The following is an 18,907-nucleotide window of genomic DNA, read 5'->3' as shown; positions in this document are numbered from 1 at the left end:
CGTCATCTTCCTGGCTGTCGTGATCTTTGTCTTGTTATGGCCTGGTGGCAAACCTCTCGCTTCACGCGGTGAGGGTCCAGGTTCGATTCCCAGTGAAGGGGTGGAAACATTACATTGGTTGTCTATGTTCACCCATCAGTAAAATGGGTACCTGGGTGTTAGTCGACTGGCGTGGGTCGCATCCTGGGACAAAACTGATCTAATTTACCAGAAATGCTCTGCATAACAAGCGGCTTGTAATACTATGTCACTGATGTCAGCTCGGACTGTGTACCTTGTACATGTACTTGTAGAAATAAAGATATTATTATTATTATTATTATTATTATTAACAAAAATATTTATCTCTTGTTAAACAAAACCAAAACTATAGGCCTATGAGGGCCTAAATAAGTCCCCAGGTGCGATATATGCCACAAAATTAAATTATAATAAGTGGTAGACAACAACTCCGGAGAGGCATTGGATTCGCCTGACCTTCCTCATATTATAACAAATTTCCAGAAAAAATTGAGCATCTTGAACAGATCCTGACAAGTTTAATAAATATATGTAATCAGGATGATGCTCTTGAGCATGGTGATGATGTCAAAAGTGCAGCAATCCCCGTTCAGTTTCCAGCAATTTGTAAGAAAGAAGCCCATGACTCTTGCCTTCAAGACTTGCCTTTTAACTGGCTGCCAAGATGCCGAAAAATGCTTAAAAATAAAGGTCCTGAAGATAAAGACGTACAAACTATGCTATTTGCTCTTAAGTGTCTGCACACTGTAGTCAAAGCATAATAGTTTTACCATCTTATGAGCAAGAGATTGTAATAACTCACTACAATGGATACATTACAAATCTTTTCATGGAACATTGCTTCCATCAGGAAGCGGTTGCCTGACTTACATCATATTAGTGCAACCAAGAATATTGATGTCATCTGTTTGCAGGAATGTAGATTGAAAGATGGAGCACCTCCACCAAACTTGCCTGGATATGCAGCTTATAACCTAAGGTCAACCAACTGTTGTGTGATGTATGTCAGAAAGAACTTGCCACATTCACTCCTTTCCTTGCAGAGTCGAGTTAACATGCAGTGTGGCATGCAAAGAGTACGTAACCTTTATTCGGCGCATGGACACACCCTCATTTACAGGCTATCTCCCCCAACCAGCGAACCAGGTTGCTAAGAGTTGATGATGGGGCCCCATCGTTCAACTAGTGACCAGGTTCTAGCCAATAAGAAGGTGGGATTGACAATCGCAGAGGTTATGTGGATACCGCTCTCCTGTCTGCCCTTGTCATTCCCACTCTAGAGCTGGTTGAAGCACGGTCTGCTATCTTGTGGCTTCTATTTCTGCTTTGCTTACCGTGGAGTGCACTATATTTATCACTGTACATAGTGTACATATTGCTGTTATAATTGGTGAAGGATAATATAAGTCTAAACTTTTTCTACTGTGTTTATTTGCTCCCATTACACCTGGGATAACAGGCCATTTGAAATTCTAGGTTGTAATATGGGTAGCCTGTCCGAGAGCTGGACTTAGAGAAACGGTTGAGCTTAGGGTGAAGCTTGTAGCAGGAACATTGTGTAGCTTGCTGTTTCGCTTCGCTTTACAAATTTTGCGTGTCAGTTGCTTATGATCAGCCTTGCTATTGTGTGATCGTTCAACAGCTCGCTACTAGCTTGTTCAGTGTGCTCGCTTCGCTACGGTCAATCTTGTGTGCAGTCGGCTTTGCTTGTATGCGTATTCTGCAATCGTACTGTGCATAGCTAAGCGTGTTCTGCAAATTAACGTGTTACGTTGGGGTATTCGTACTGTGCATAGCGAATAACTTATGCCACCTAGACGAGTCAGACGCCTGGTGTCGGCATATACTTTGCATAACCTACCTAAATTGTCTCTACAGCGTTGTTGGCAAATTGCTCGTTCCATTGGCATTCCCTATAAACGCACTCTTACAGCTGCGCAACTGCGTTCACTTATTGCTGACATACTTATTGAAGAAGAGATGGCACATCAAACTCCTCCCTTTACGGGAGCTAGGGAAAAAACTACTATGTTCTCGCAGGAGGAAGATGATATACCTACGGAGCAAAATGGTCAGTATAGTGCAGCTGGGTTGTCTCAGGGTGAATCAGCGTCGTTGGCACTTGAGCTGGCAAAAATCAATCTTGAGCAAACTAGGGAACAGAGAGCATTCGCAAGGGAAGAATTTGATAGGGAAAGAGAGAGGAGGCAGTTTTCGCATTCTGTAAACGATTTCAGTTTACAAAAAGCAGTACAGCTTGTTCCCCGCTTCAATGAGGCCGAACCAGAGCAATTTTTCGAAAGCTTCGAAAATCAGGCTCGAGCCTTGAGGTGGCCGGAACAGCACTGGGCAGCGTTGGTTCATACAGCATTATTGGGTAAGGCACAGGAATTTACGTCGGTATTAACTGACGCTGAATTCTCTGATTATCAAGTAGTGAAGACCACAGTGTTGGGAGCATATACATGTATCCCAGCTAAATATCGTAAGACCTTCAAATTGAACAGGCGGCAGCTTGGTCAATCCCTGGTGGACTTTGTGAGACAGCAAACCAAAGCTTTTACCAGCTGGTATAAAGCGAGTGGTGTCTCTAACTTTGAGGAGCTGGTGCAGCTTATTCTGATTGATAACCTGCTGGAGTCTGTGGGACCAGAGGTTCGTGTCTTTCTGCAGGATCGTGACTTAACCACTGCATTGGAGGCGGCCAGGTTGGCTGATACCTTCGAAACGAACCGCTCCTTGTCCGAGCGGTCCCGTCTCTTTTCAACAGTCTGGCGTGAGCAGAGATCGACAACATTGGAGAATGAAGTGCCAGCCGGAGGGAGAGCGTCTACGTCATCCAACCAAGTCACCTGGTGAGCCACGCTTCTCAACATATGGTCCCCCTGCGGAGAGGCAAACTACTTATGGAGCATCTCGACAACAATATCCAGAGAGGCACCAGCCAGAACGACACCACTTGCAACGTCATCAGGGAGTAAAGGGCAAGCCTGTCGTCTGCTTCAGATGCAATAAAGTAGGTCACATCAGTTCCAACTGCCCTCAAAAACCTCAACCCATCGGGAAAATCTCTAATATCCCTAGTAACATGTCCCCTAGAGAAGTAGAAAAAGGTATGGCCCCTTATTATTGCGAAAGTCTTATTTCCCTTCAGGAAAACTCAGAACCAACTAAAGTAAATACCTTTAGAGATACTGGAGCATATTGCTCACTTGTCAGAGAAGGAATATTACCCCTTTCAGAGAATACTTCCTTGAATTCCTCAGTTTTATCAGAGAGCTTACTCTACCATTGAAAAAGAAGCCCTCGCGCTGGTAATGGCTTTGGAGCATTTCGATGTTTATGTGGGCCAGACATCGCAGGTGGTCACAGTCTACAGTGATCACAACCCGTTAGTCTATCTCCAAGCCATGAAGAATCACAACACAAGGCTTATGCGTTGGACGCTCAGGCTGCAGCCCTATAACCTCAAAATTCGTTACATTGCCGGCAAAGAAAATGTGTTGGCAGACTCTTTGTCAAGAGCCTAGTTTAATATTTTATTTAGGTTAGGATGTATTTGTGGTAACCCCCCTTTCAAGCTCTTTTTTTTTTATCCCCTGATGTGGGGTTTTTTTTTTTAGTGAGGGGATACGGGCTACCGTCCGCTTGTATCTTGGACCTATGTTGGCCTATCTGACTGCTGTCTCACACTGAGTTTAGGGTTTGGCTTTTGGTCACTAGGAAAGCTGAGCTCTATCTAAGAGTGGGATGGTGGAGAGGATAGGCGGTCCCATTATTTTGTGCCATGGCGGCATGGTTACCACTGGGAGGTGGCAGCCTCATCCTGAGCCTTCTCGGGGGTGGGGGTGTGGCATGCAAAGAGTACGTAACCTTTATTCGGCGCATGGACACACCCTCATTTACAGGCTATCTCCCCCAACCAGCGAACCAGGTTGCTAAGAGTTGATGATGGGGCCCCATCGTTCAACTAGTGACCAGGTTCTAGCCAATAAGAAGGTGGGATTGACAATCGCAGAGGTTATGTGGATACCGCTCTCCTGTCTGCCCTTGTCATTCCCACTCTAGAGCTGGTTGAAGCACGGTCTGCTATCTTGTGGCTTCTATTTCTGCTTTGCTTACCGTGGAGTGCACTATATTTATCACTGTACATAGTGTACATATTGCTGTTATAATTGGTGAAGGATAATATAAGTCTAAACTTTTTCTACTGTGTTTATTTGCTCCCATTACACCTGGGATAACAGGCCATTTGAAATCCTAGGTTGTAATATGCAGTATCATGGTGTCAAAGTACATGCAGGCGATTTTTCCATAAACATTTTTAATCTCTATGCCCCAGCGAACCAGCTTCGACCTGATGCTTTACCAGATCGCATCAATAGTGAGCCTACCATCATTCTTGGAGATTTTAATGCCAGACATAAGAATATTGGTGGGTCTATAACAAACACCAATGGAACTAAACTAGTGAAATTGCTAAATGAGCATGATAATGTTCGAATTGTGGGCACTACTGAGCCTACTCACATATATGGTGGCATACTAGATCTGTGTCTTGGATTTAATACATCATATACGATGCATGACTCTGTCATAGTTGATGATCTTCTATCTGATCACTTCCCAAGACTAACAACTGTCAATCTTGATCACATCTCCAGCAATCAAGGAGCTAAATACAGAAGGAGGAAACTTATTCTCAAACCAGAACACAGAGACAACTTTATTAACCACTTGGATCAATGGTATAAGAATTACGAGCCCATTGGCACACAAAAATTTAATGATGATTTAATTACCACTATTGAGAGTGTTCTCACAGATCAAGTGGGCAGGAATAGGAAACAAAGACCCTCCACTATAAATAACAATAAAAACCAATGTAAATACTATAATGATCCACAGCTACGTAATCTAACACATGCAGCTAGGAGGATTGGTAAAGCATACCATGAATGTAGAACCCCAGACCTGCTCAGAACGTTCCAAGCTGCACTAACAAATGCAAGGAATAGAAAGGAAGAACTTAGGCAACAGGAATGGGAACAGTTTGTTAGTGGATTAAATAGGTCCACCCCTTTGAATTTGGCTTGGAAAGGTATAAATAAAATAACCAGGAAAAAGACTGGCAATGTTGCTCATCCCTTTCCTCTTGAAAAAGCAAATGACCTCATAAATGACTGGTCCAAAACATCCAGGCATGAAAACCTTCCATCTCATATTAGAAAAAATTTAGAGAGTACTTCTGAAGAAATGTTGAAACTGATTAATTTTATGAGCCAAAATACTGATAAGAGTGATTGCCTCTTTACCGAGTATGAATTAGATAATGCATTAACCAAAGGTCGATCAACTGCTCCTGGAGAGGATGGTATAACCTATGATATTCTCAGAACTCTAAGGCACATGCCTGATAACCCTTTGTTGGCACTGTATAATCTCAGTTACATTGAGGGCGTTCTTCCTACTTCCTGGACCAATAGTCTCATTGTGCCTATCCCTAAGCCCCAACAGCCTGATACATTTAGGCCGATCTCCTTAACTAGTTGTCTTTGTAAAACTTTTGAAAGAATGATGCTTAACAGACTGTACTACAGAATCAGACACCAACTTTCCCCCTACCTCTATGGGTTCATGAAAGGTAAAAGTGTGCAGAACTGTATTTCCACCTTTCTCACTGCACACACCTCTACTAGTTTTACCACTTTTCTTGATCTAAAATCTGCATTTGATATTGCGAACAGAACCGTTATACTACATTAACTAGCCAAAATGAATATTGGTGGTAGCTTACTCTGCTGGATAATAGGATACCTGTCATATAGAGTATCCTCTGTCCTATACCAAGGCTTCAGAAGTGATTCTAAAGAAATGTCTTTAGGTACACTGCAGGGAGGAGTTCTTAGTCCCATGCTATTTAATATTCTGATTTGTGCTCTCCTAAATGCTCTACCTGCCTCACCTAAACATATAGCTATAAGCTATGCTGATGATATTATGATCCATACAACAGGGCATAAGAAGATGAATACCATTCTTAATGAAGTTCAAGCAATTTGTAATCGACTAGGCCTCATAATATCTTCCTCTAAAACAAAGATATCAACAAGCAAACGACATACCCCACCCATCTATTTGCAGGGTGAAATCATTAGCTACGTTAAAACTTACAGATATCTTGGTGTAGATGTACCCTTTAACAAATCCACTATACCACAACTAAATAAGAAATGCAAAGCTAGGCTAAATGCTCTCAAAGCTGTTGCTGGCTACAATCCCAACTATGGTGCTAATGTGAGAATCGTGAGAATGATGTACATAGCCTATGTTAGGTCCTTAATTGATTATGCTGCTCCCATGTTGATATTAGCTAGAGAAAGTTCTCTCCGACCCTTGGAGTTAATGCAAAATGAAGCTCTCAGGATTATTCTTGGCTGTCCCAGATCTACAGAAGTTCTTAAAATGAGGAAGGAGCTTGGTATTTCTAGTATCAGTGATAGGATTGTTGAAATTAACACTGTACTCGGTATTAGAATGTTGAGAAACGAACCAGACACTGTCACAGTGAATCTTACCAAGTGTCTAGAGGTAAATACACACAGATCTAAATGGATTGTGAAAACGTGCAATTGCATTAAGTTTTATAACCTGCATGAACTGTATCACTGTAGGCAACAAGAGCATTTCACCCCTCCATGGAAGATGTGTTCATTTAATATCACATACCTACAAGTCCCTCCCAAGAAGCTTATTGCTAGTAATCCCTTCCTTAAATCTCTTGTTAGAGCAACTGCTCAAGAAGAAATTTCTCACCTAGCCGGTAGTAATAAGTTATCACAAGTTATATACACTGATGGATCTAAACAGGAGTCTTCTGGCAGGGCTGCATCTGCTCCTGTTGCCACCTCCCTAGTTAAGAACGATAATAAATTTGTTGAGTTAGGCATAAGAATTAACAACTGGGCATCTACACTGCAAACTGAATTGTTTGCAATCCTAATGGCGCTAAAGCTAACCTATGACACTGAGCTTGACTCTATCATCATTACTGATTCTATGTCATCATTGAAGGCTCTTGACTCATATAATGACTCCAACAACATGCTCATTGGAGAAGCCAGGTATAGATACTCAAAAATTAGGGACAAAGGAATTAATGTACAATTGCTATGGATCCCATCACACACTGGATTACTCCTTCATGATAAAGTTGATATGTTAGCCAAGAAGAGTACCCAGAAGGAGAATGTAGAATATAACTTTGGTGTAACTGTGTCTAGCATTAGGAATAATATTAGGAGAGAAGTAAATAATGAAGATGATTGTTATAGGAATGCAGTTAGAAGCCTGAGTAGATCTATAACCCACTATGATAACATGAACATAGATAAGTATGTTTATGGAGCAACTTGCAATGTGAACAGACTGACTGATGTTGTAGTGGCCAGGCTTAAGCTTGGTTACAAGTACTTCTGGCAGTTTGGGAGACACACAGATGATGATCAAACTAAATGCAAATTATGTGATCAGGCATATGGTCACTGTCTTGAACACTATGTGCTTAATTGTCCACTTATTGAGGAATACAGAGACAGACAGTATAATAACCTATGTGACATGTCAAGATATCTTATTAATGAAAATAAGATACCAGATATACTAAGCAAATTTCCTAAATTTGCTTGTAACAGATAAGTGAACTATAGATATGTAGATATAAATCCATATGTATTCCTGTTAACCCTTTGGGGCCTAGTTCCTAGGACTTTTGTGTATCCATATGCTCTCGCGCTACCGTCCACAGGATGGATATGGGGTGCACAATAAACTAGCCACTTCGGTGGCAAAATCTAAATCTAATCTAACAACTGGAAGAAATATATTAGTAAAATATGCGAGGCAAAATTTTATATATGGTTAAAAAAAATTTAAAACCCAGGTTTATGGGGACTTTAACCACTTGGGGGAAGTTAATAATAACTCAAAACACAAGAATATTCTGTTAAATAAGTGTTAGATAACAAGAGCTGGAAGAACTATATTGATGATACAAGCGGAGGGAAGCTCAATATTTACCATCAATAAAATAACGAAAATTTGGTTTATAAGGTTATAATTAAGTCACATCACTCTCAACATCAATATATCTCACCTCATCACTCATCTTGAAGGATTATGCCACCTACAACACCAAACAAAAGCCTCATAAATCCTGCTGAAGGATAAGTTTGTCGCCGCCATAATGATAAAATCAATAACAACAAACATTCATTATTAACAAAATGATTACTATTCACTTTACATTTTACTTAACCTAAATAACAATCTTTATTTTACAAATAATGAATTCCTTTGATCCCTTATAATATTATCTAAGCTCTAATAACTAATACAAAAATATTCTGTCTCACGTGAACGTTCAATAATTATTACCAGCAAAACAATAATAATAATCTTTATTATTACAAGTACATGTACAAGGTATACAGTCCTAGATGACGTCAGTAACATACTACTATATAGAAAGTCGCTTGTTATGCTGAGCATTTCGAGCAAATTAGGTCAGTTTTGTCCCAGGATGCGACCCACACCAGTCCACTAACATCCAGGTACCCATTGTACTTGTGGAAAATTACATTAAGATGAATGTATCATTATATACATAACAGTAAATGAACAAAGATAATTATTATTTATCAGTTAGACAAGTAGGAATTTGGGACACCTAGGTCGCAAAAAATGTCCCCCTTCGATACCTACCACTGTCATATCCACAAGTTGCTCTGGACCTATTATTAAATGAAATATACATACACCAGGAATACTGGTAAATATATAAATTTGTGGACTGTATATTAAAATTAAAAAAGGACTATATATACACACATTTACATAACAGAAGGAAAATATATCTTAATATCACTCACCAATTTGACTGGAGATTAATGTGTATCATACTCAGAAAACCTCACTAACTAAATCTATGAAAATAATGCTGGCCAGAATTATACACAAATCTAGAGAGCTTATCTGAGGTTCCTGGAGAGGTCTTGTCCAGTCGTCTGATATCTCAAGTTATGCAGGAATGCACATCCACCAATTTCGCCTCCTATTTGAGAGGTGTCAACACAATTTTAACCTCTAGTGCACGAAAATTTCTACCCATTACACCAACGTTCTAATACAAATTCAAAACCAAGATGGCGAGTCTCTCTACTTTTTTTTCGATAACATACTTCTTTTAAAAATACAATATAGGGCATCTATTTACCTATAAATTACCATATTTCCGGAAAATATATACAGTATTTTCCACACTGCGGCCGGCCGGAGTTCGTTGCTAAACGACTCAAATTACTCCTTCCTTTAGGAGACGATTCCAGCCGGTTCTGGCTTGAGTGGCTGTTCTCCTAGTAGGTCTTACCAAGATTTCATTTTCCGGCATCACTTGGTCAGCGTTATCTTCCATATCACTCATGTCACTTTCCCTCAGGTTTTCATTTTTGATTGAACACCTAATTCCAAGGGAATCAATTTATTAATTGTGCGTAAACTTTCCTGGCCACGACACAACACCTTGTGCATCTGGGTACAATGTCAGTACTTTGCCCAAAGGCCACAATGTTCGATGTTGTTAAGTATCAATCAACACAATGTCACCTGGTTGAATGTTTTGTCGATTTACTGCCTCTGTCGCACCATAAAAGTGTTCATGTAGTGTAAGAAGATATTCCTTACGCCACACATTAGACCAATGATCAATTACTTTATTTAACATTTTAAATTTATCACACAACACTGCCGCATCATTGTAATCTTCATCACTTTCTTCCGGATTATCTCTATAGACAGGGGCAGCTTCCAATTTCCTTTCACATATTAGGTGAGAAGGTGTTAATACATCTGCATCAGGTGTATCACTCATGTACGAGAGAGGCCTATTATTTATACAATTTTCTGCCTCCACTAACACTGCATGGAATTCTTCCAAATTAATTCTCTTCCGGTGTAGTACTTTACAGAGACACCTCTTCACTGTGCCTATCAGTCTTTTGTACAGCCCCCCATGCCAAGGGGCTCTAGGAGTAATAAATAAGATAAGAGATAACGTCAGTTGATCAAATGAAAATGCTGACCCACAGATGGCTCCAACTTCATCCTGTTCCCTACTTGTATGTCTCATAACAATAAAAATGCTTTCAAATGAGCTGATGTATGTAACAGCCCTTAGCTTGCCAATAAAGTTAGGAATCCTTAACCTGTAAATAGCTTGTCAATAAAACTAGGGATCCTTAACCTTGTCAAACCCTGCGTAAAAAAAAAAAATAATAATAATGATTTCTTTAATTAATGTCGAGGGACTTTTGGAAATATTCCAAATACTTTGGGATTTATGTGGGACTAAAGGGCAGATTTTTTACAACATTCCAAGAACTAACAGTTAGTTAGTTTAATATCTTTATTATGCACCCCATACCCATCCTGTGGGCGGTAGTCAAAAGATTACAAAGGTACATAATGGGTCCAGGGACTGGACCCCAAAGTTATGATAGCTGAACTAGTTACAAAGGTAATGAACTCCAGGTAGATCTGGTCACAATCATGGCAAGTTACAGAGGTAATGAATCAGCCTCACTCCTTACATGGTTACAGTCATGAACAAATTACAAAGTAATGAACCACTGATACGTCCACACCTGGTCACAATTGTAATGAGTTATAAATACAGATATTAAGTGGGTCATACACCCACACTAGCGCGCGTGCACACACACACACACACGAGGGCACACGCACAGACATGCACACGAGCGTACAAATATATACACACACACAAGAACGCACACACACACACACACACACACACAAAGTAGATGATGTGAAGTTAATGAGGAGAATTAAATCTGATGAGGACCAGGCAGGACTTCAAAGAGACCTGGACAGACTGGACACCTGGTCCAGCAAATGGCTTCTCGAATTTAATCCTGCCAAATGCAAAGTCATGAAGATAGGGGAAGGGCACAGAAGACCACAGACAGAGTATAGGCTAGGTGGCCAAAGACTGCAAACCTCACTCAAGGAGAAAGATCTTGGGGTGAGTATAACACCGAGCATGTCTCCGGAAGCACACATCAATCAGATAACTGCTGCAGCATATGGGCGCCTGGCAAACCTCAGAACAGCATTCTGATACCTTAGTAAGGAATCATTCAAGACACTGTACACCGTGTATGTCAGGCCCATACTGGAGTATGCAGCACCTGTTTGGAACCCGCACTTGATAAAGCACGTCAAGAAACTAGAGAAAGTACAAAGGTTTGCGACAAGGTTAGTTCCAGAGCTAAGGGGAATGTCCTATGAAGAAAGATTAAGGGAAATCGGCCTGACGACACTGGAGGACAGGAGGGTCAGGGGAGACATGATAACGACATATAAAATACTGCGTGGAATAGACAAGGTGGACAAAGACAGGATGTTCCAGGGAGGGGACACAGAAACAAGAGGCCACAATTGGAAGTTGAAGACACAAATGAGTCAGAGAGATAGTAGGAAGTATTTCTTCAGTCATAGAGTTGTAAGGCAGTGGAATAGCCTAGAAAATGACGTAGTGGAGGCAGGAACCATACACAGTTTTAAGACGAGGTTTGATAAAGCTCATGGAGCGGGGAGAGGGAGGGCCCAGTAGCAACCGGTGAAGAGGCGGGGCCAGGAGCTAGGACTCGACCCCTGCAACCACAAATAGGTGAGTACAAATAGGTGAGTACACACACACACACACTCATGCACGCACACGCACACGCACACGCACACACACACACACACACACACACACACACACACACACACACACACGTGGTAATGCATTATTTACAGCTAGCAAAGTCAGGGTATTTCTCCAGAATGGTCTGTAATATACCACTGTGGATAAAATACTTTGCCATTTCTTGAACACTTCTGAGTGAGTTGTTTCTAAATTCATTAATTTTATCGCACTCCAGTACATAACGACGCAGGGTGTGACAATAGTCCATCTGGCAAAGTTTACATTTCGTTATGTCTACATCTGGTGGTGGTGATTTAACCTCCCATAGATACTTGTAACCCAGCCGGAGCCGGGCAGTAGTGACATCCAAGAGTCTGCTTATTTTGTTGGATGCACCATAGACATGTGGCTTCTCCTGCATGATGGAATGATGATAGATGGACTGACTTGTGTCAATCTCCCTAAGTCTTAAGTCAATAAAGTTCATTTGAAGTTCTTTTCGTATTATTGTTCTCAGTCTGCTAACTGACAACCCAAGATTGTAATCTACTCCCTCTCTGAAAGCATACAGCTTAGCCAATTTATCAGTTCTATCATGCATCTGAAGACCAATGTGAGATGGAATCCACAGCATGTGCACTCTGACTCCACTGTCCACAATCTTACCAACAAACTTTATTTTTTTTGTGAAATAAAGATAAGTTATTTAGAGGAAAGGAAAACGAGAAAAAATCGTATATGCATTGTTCTCTCGGCACCAAGTGTCCAAACAACCTTACGTTGTCCCATATAGGACTACCTTCCTGCCAAAGGGCATTTTCAGTAAATCAGTCCTTTTTCAGTCTTTTCTCAGTTGTTGTTTGAGGTATCTTATTGATAAATATTTACAGAAAAGAGAGAAAACACTTTGTCTTGTGCACCAGAACTGGAGGAAATCTGACGGTAAACTAAAAAGACAAAATTAATTGCACCACAGGTCCCTAAAGAGTGCTGGCCAGAGCAGAAATTCGGGGAGACAATCAGTAACATAGTGCACTTTGTGGGGAAAACCGACACTGAATTATTTGACCCCAGATGCTACTCCTCTTGGAGGAAACTTATAGTAGTCACAGAAATGATATTTTGATTTGTGAGAAAGCTGCGTAACAAGGTAAGCAGAGGTCGACAGTTGTCTCTCGTGGGTCCCAGAGAGTATTGGATACGGCAGTACCAAAGGGAGAGGTTCCCAGAAGTTCTGGAGGCACTGGCGGAAGGGCAGCAGGATATGACGTCAAGCCTTGTGCCCAATGGCAGCTCAGGGAACAGTAAATTGGTCCGCTCATTGGGACTGTTCCTAGATCATGCTGGGCTGATAAGATGCAGGGGAAGACTACAAAACTCTGAGCTCAGTTATGGGGCCGAACATCCCGTATTACTGGGAAAGGAGGGGTGGGTGTCAGAGTTATTGATACATGATGCTCATCAGAGGACCATGCATCTGGGGTTTGGAGATACCCTTACCAGCCTTCATCAGAATTACTGGGTGCTGAAGGGCCGAGCTGCCGTCAAAAGGGTGATAAAGAGTTGCACTGTCTACTGGAGGTACGATGGGAGGACCCTACCATACCCAAGTCCACCACTGCTGCCTCAGGAGTGGGTACATAGTGACAGGCCCTTTGAGACTGTGGGAATAGACTATACCGGGGCTATCACGTTGAAGAACCCAGGAGATGATAGGGTAGGGCCACAAAAGGTGCATGTCTGCCTGTTTACTTGTGCAACTACTCGAGACGTACATTTGGAGATGGCAGAAGATATGTCGACAGAGACTTTCGTGAAGTTGTTCAGGAGGTTTACAGCTAGATTCTCTGACCTGCGATTGATTATCTTGGACAATGGCACGGGCTTCAGAGCAGCCGATAAAGTCTTCAGGAATCTTATGGACAACGGAGAGGTACAAGAATATCTGAAGAGAACAGAGTGCGAGTGGAAGATCATAGTTATCAAAGCGCCTTGGCAAGGGGGTTTCTATGAACGCATGGTGGGCACAGTCAAAAAGTGCATTCGGAAGGTCTTGCACATAAAGAGAGTGAGCACTGATGAATTGAGGACAGTGTTAACCGAGATAGAGGCAAGAGTCAACAACAGGCCCCTGGCCTACGTGCAAAATGGGATTGATGAGCAGGAAGCTCTCACCCCCAATCACATGCTGTTTGGAAGGAGGATTGAGCCCTTCCCCGCAATTTTGAGCCAGTCGGAGGATCTCACCTTCAAGGACCATAACATTGTATCAATCGCATCTGCTAGAAAAATGACAGGATGGATAATGAGAACCTTCAAAACTAGGGAGGCCAAGCCCATGATGACACTCTTCAGGTCACTTGTTCTATCTAGGCTGGAATATTGCTGCACACTAACAGCACCTTTCAAGGCAGGTGAAATTGCCGACCTAGAAAATGTACAGAGAACTTTCACGGCGTGCATAACGGAGATAAAACACCTCAATTATTGGGAGCGCTTGAGGTTCCTAAACCTGTATTCCCTGGAACGCAGGAGGGAGAGATACATGATTATATACACCTGGAAAATCCTAGAGGGACTAGTACCGAACTTGCACACGAAAATCACTCACTACGAAAGCAAAAGACTTGGCAGACGATGCACCATCCCCCCAATGAAAAGCAGGGGTGTCACTAGCACGTTAAGAGACCATACAATAAGTGTCAGGGGCCCGAGACTGTTCAACTGCCTCCCAGCACACATAAGGGGGATTACCAACAGACCCCTGGCAGTCTTCAAGCTGGCACTGGACAAGCACCTAAAGTCAGTTCCGGATCAGCCGGGCTGTGGCTCGTACGTTGGTTTGCGTGCAGCCAGCAGCAACAGCCTGGTTGATCAGGCTCTGATCCACCAGGAGGCCTGGCCACAGACCGGGCCGCGGGGGCGTTGACCCCCGGAACTCTCTCCAGGTAAACTCCAGGTCTCCAGCAGGATTATTATGGGCCAGATGGTCCCCCCATCAATGAAGAACTACACAAGAGTCACAATAGACTGGTGAACATCCTGGACTAATGGAACCAGGTGTGGCGGAGTGATTACCTGACAACTCTGCGGGAACATTTCTATGGCAAACAAGATGACACTGAGTCAAGGGGACCTGGTGCTAGTAGAAGCTGAGGCACCCAGGGCATGCTGGCCTCTAGGCCAAGTGGTGTCGACCCTCCCAGACAAGGCTGGACGGTTGAGAATGGTGAAGGTGAGAATGAATGGTGCCGAGACCATAAGGCCCATCAACAGGCTTTTGCCTCTCGAGGTCCACACGGTGGGACCGGGACATGAGAAGTTAGACCAGAGGCTGACCGACCAGAGTGGCTGGACGACCCACTGAATGGCGCTCAAATCCAGGGCCCACTGGGAGGGCCTGCGGGAGGCAGACTTGAAAAGGTCCAGTGCCTACCTTCGCCGGCAGGAGGATGTGGAAACTTATTTGGTCTTAAAGTTTCACAGGGCAGGTACGTCATACGAAGATCCCAACATGTCACGGATGGTACAGCTGAGCTGGGGGGCCCTTACATCCACCCAAAACACACACATACACCCAGGTTGGCGAAGGTGGTTGGAAGGTACATTTTAATTGATCGATTTACCCTTCAAGGAAGAGGTAGGTAGTTTATACTGTTAGCACACTAATAGTAGGATTATTGAGGCAACACTAGATAATAATAATGTAGACCTAAGACCTTAACGTAGGTAGTAATAGTCCAGTAATATAGGTAACGTGGCCTGGTGGCTAAAGCTCCCGCTTCACACATGGAGGGTCCGGGTTCGATTCCCGGCGGGTGGAAACATTTCGACACGTTTCCTTACACCTGTTGTCCTGTTCACCTAGCAGCAAATAGGTACCTGGGTGTTAGTCGACTGGTGTGGGTCGCATCCTGGGGGACAAGATTAAGGACCCCAATGGAAATAAATTACAGTCCTCGATGACGCACTGACTTTCTTGGGTTATCCTGGGTGGCTAACCCTCCGGGGTTAAAAATCCGAACGAAATCTTATCTCTTATCTCTTATCAGACCCTAGGTTATATTAGCTAGGGAGAACTGGCAGCCCAAGCTTGAATGCCAAGGCACGGGGTTTTGAGACCGCAGTGCCGTCTCCTTTGTCGAAATTCCGAATGAGGCACACCGTCAGGAACATCAGGGCGACGCCCCATGTGTCTACACATACTAGGCCCTGGAGAAATCTGGTGGAGGCACCTCGAAGTACCGTAGATGACCTCCTCCATCAGGCCCATACAATAAGACAAGACCTCCCTTTCTTTCTCAGTATTCTGGCCAGTTTCTGGGGGGAATTTGTGAGTTGAATTGTGGGTCTTTGTGCAGTCGGACGGCCAATGACTAGTACGTACCATACCCGTCTCCTCGTTGTTAAGCTTAGAAGCTAGTGTCACTTCCTGCATAGTTGTACTAGGGGTTACTCTCCCCCTTGGACACAGGAATTTCTGAGGTGCAAGCAGGTCACTAATACCGACTGAATATTGCAGGAATTAAGGTTCCCGGTTGCACGTGGTTCTGAGGGGAAGACCAGAGGGGCTAAAGCTTAGAGAGGTTGAAGACCGGGATATATTCTCCAACACCAAGTAAGTTAGTCCTTTATTCGTGCATGCAGGCGAGATTTCTTGCAGCATCAGTCATTTATGGAAATCTGTCCTCTAAGCCACTTGTGAGGCTGAGGTACCAGCCTCAAGGCTCGGTGTCAACAGAGCTTGCTAGGGTAGACAACTCACATGGAGGCAGTCCAGACAAATTTCCACACATATCATGTTTGCCATAAAAGTTGTCCTAGTTGTCAATGAATGGATTGCATGTTCCTTGCAGTATCTGTTTATCCAGAAATTTACACCAACTGTCCTAGACAACCATTCATTTCCCACATCCCTTCTAGGCAAGATGCTAAATATGACTGGGACCCCATCCTTACACTTAATTAAATCTATAGCTAACCTGTATTTATCTAGCAGCTCTGTTCTCCTACCCTTCCCAATATCATTTCCACCAGCACTGAGATAGATAATGGGATTGTTCCCATTACCTGACATGATATTATCCTACCTGTTGACTGTCACCAACACCAGCTCCAGGGAAGCACACCTTTCTCACCTTATTTCTATTACAGAAAGCACGGCCCATATATCTTACCTATGAGTCACTGTGGCATGCAAAGAGCATGTAACCTTTATTCGGCGCATGTACACACCCTCATTTACAGGCTATCTCCCCAACCAGCGAACCAGGGGCTAAGGGTTGACAATGGGACCCCTTCGTTCAATCAGTACCCAGGTTCCAGCCAATGAGAAGATGGTTTTGGCAATTGCAGAGGTGATGTGGGTACCACTCACCTGTCTGCCCTTGTCATTCCCATTCTAGAGATGGTTGAAGCACGGTCTGCTCTCTAGTGGCTTCTATTCTGCCTTGCTTACCATGGAGTGCACTAATACCTATTGTTGTACATAATGTATATAGTGTACATACTTCTGCTCTAAATTGGTGAAGGATAATACAAGTCAAAAGTTTTTCTACTGTGTTTATTTTGCTCCCTTTACACCCAGGATAACAAGCCTTTGGGACTCTTGGGTTGTCACCAACCACAAGAATTCACTTACCTCTATTAGCAGGAGAAGTAGTACCTTTACCTTCACTAGCTGCTGAAGTACACTCATCCTGAAGAACAGAGAAGTGATTTCCTACCTTCAAATCTTCTCTTTTTCCTTATTTTGATGTTCCTCCCCATTACTGGGGACCGCTTGACACTTGTAGCAGGTGCTGGACTGCACTTCTCTGCTGGTAGCCTTTCCGTACTCCCCCCTTCACCCTCCTCGCAGCAAGTGACAGACTGCATGTCACTGTTGGTAGCTTCATTCCCCTCAACCACTCCAGCCACCTCACTCTCACTCCCAAACCCATCGAGGTGAACCTTCAGCCTCCTAATTTCCTCCAGGAGAAGCAGGACCTCCTCCTTCAGCCCTCCAACCTCAGATTTTAAAACAGTGGAGAAGCAAGCCATGGCTTTGTAACCCTCCACATTAATCTCTCAGCTAATGCATAAAGCCCATACTAATGCATAAAGACCATTGTGAAGGCTTACTCAGCGCTGTAACAACTTCAGTAAGTATTACCAAGGCTGGCTCCTCCTCAGGAAAACTAATGAATAGCAAAAGAATAATAACAGTCAAATACAAACTTTATTATTAAGAAATGAAAATATAAAACTATTAAATATGAATTTTTATCCTACTTGAAAGAGAACTGAAAAATGAAATATAAAAACAATATCTGAATTCAACACTAATATGTACAGTTAGACTGGGTGTCTGGTTGATGTTGTTGACACCGCATATTGTAGAAATTGTAGCCGTTGCTGATGATTGGGGGGGGGTCACAGATGTTGAGTGACAACCTAACGACTAGTTCTTCACACAGTCTCTAGCCTTGAATAGTCCGTCAAGATGATAGGAATGCAGGTCTTTCACCACTGCAAAGATGAGAGGTAGTTGCCTGGGGTTGACTACACTTATCAGGTACATAGATAAAATGGTGACGTCCCAGAACCTGTGTAAAGTTCGTCTCTTTCAACCATGTTTCTTTGGTTGCCAGATGACCCGAGCTGACATTCCAAGCTAAAAAGAGACAAAGGTTACCCACTGCCTAAGAAATCACTCTCCATGGTAAGTAATTTAAAAAAACATGGTGATTATCTAAAAGCACATGGAAATCAAGGCAGAATGAACTACGTCTTAAAATTGGTTAAAAGTGAAGCTTTTAATTAATATATCCACTAGAATAGGAGCAGAGGCGTTTACTTACAGTTGTGTTGGGAACTGCGAGTCAAGTGAATACCATTTGGTCGGAGCCCCACACGTCACCTTTCCGGGTGAAAAAAAGGGGGGGGGGATAGCGGGAGCTACACTGACCCTACCTTAACAAGCAGACTGGCAATCACACTATTGTCACCATATATTCGCTTGCTACTCCTATCTGTTGAACTTTTCCCTCACAACCATACTTATGCATACCTGGAGAAGGTTTCAGGGATCAACACCCCCGTGGCCCAGTCTGTGACCAGGCCTCATGGTGGATCAGG

The 18,907-nt window shown here is 42.9% G+C and overlaps 1 protein-coding gene across 1 annotated transcript in view; it reads right to left on the bottom strand.

The window, feature by feature from the left end:
* Window positions 1–8,290, bottom strand: part of LOC128684131 (zinc finger protein 84) — an 82,323-nt gene extending 74,033 nt beyond the window's left edge. Inside the window, exon 1 of the mRNA XM_053770287.2 lies at window positions 8,177–8,290. The gene's annotated coding sequence lies outside the window, so the exon portion shown is untranslated. The remainder of the gene's footprint in view (window positions 1–8,176) is intronic.
* Window positions 8,291–18,907: the final 10,617 nt, after the last annotated feature.

Source organism: Cherax quadricarinatus, unplaced genomic scaffold (assembly GCF_038502225.1).
Source record: "Cherax quadricarinatus isolate ZL_2023a unplaced genomic scaffold, ASM3850222v1 Contig92, whole genome shotgun sequence".
Classification (NCBI taxonomy): domain Eukaryota; kingdom Metazoa; phylum Arthropoda; class Malacostraca; order Decapoda; family Parastacidae; genus Cherax; species Cherax quadricarinatus.
The sequence above is the reverse complement of the archived record's forward strand: the minus strand, read 5'-3'. Positions and strand labels throughout refer to the sequence as shown.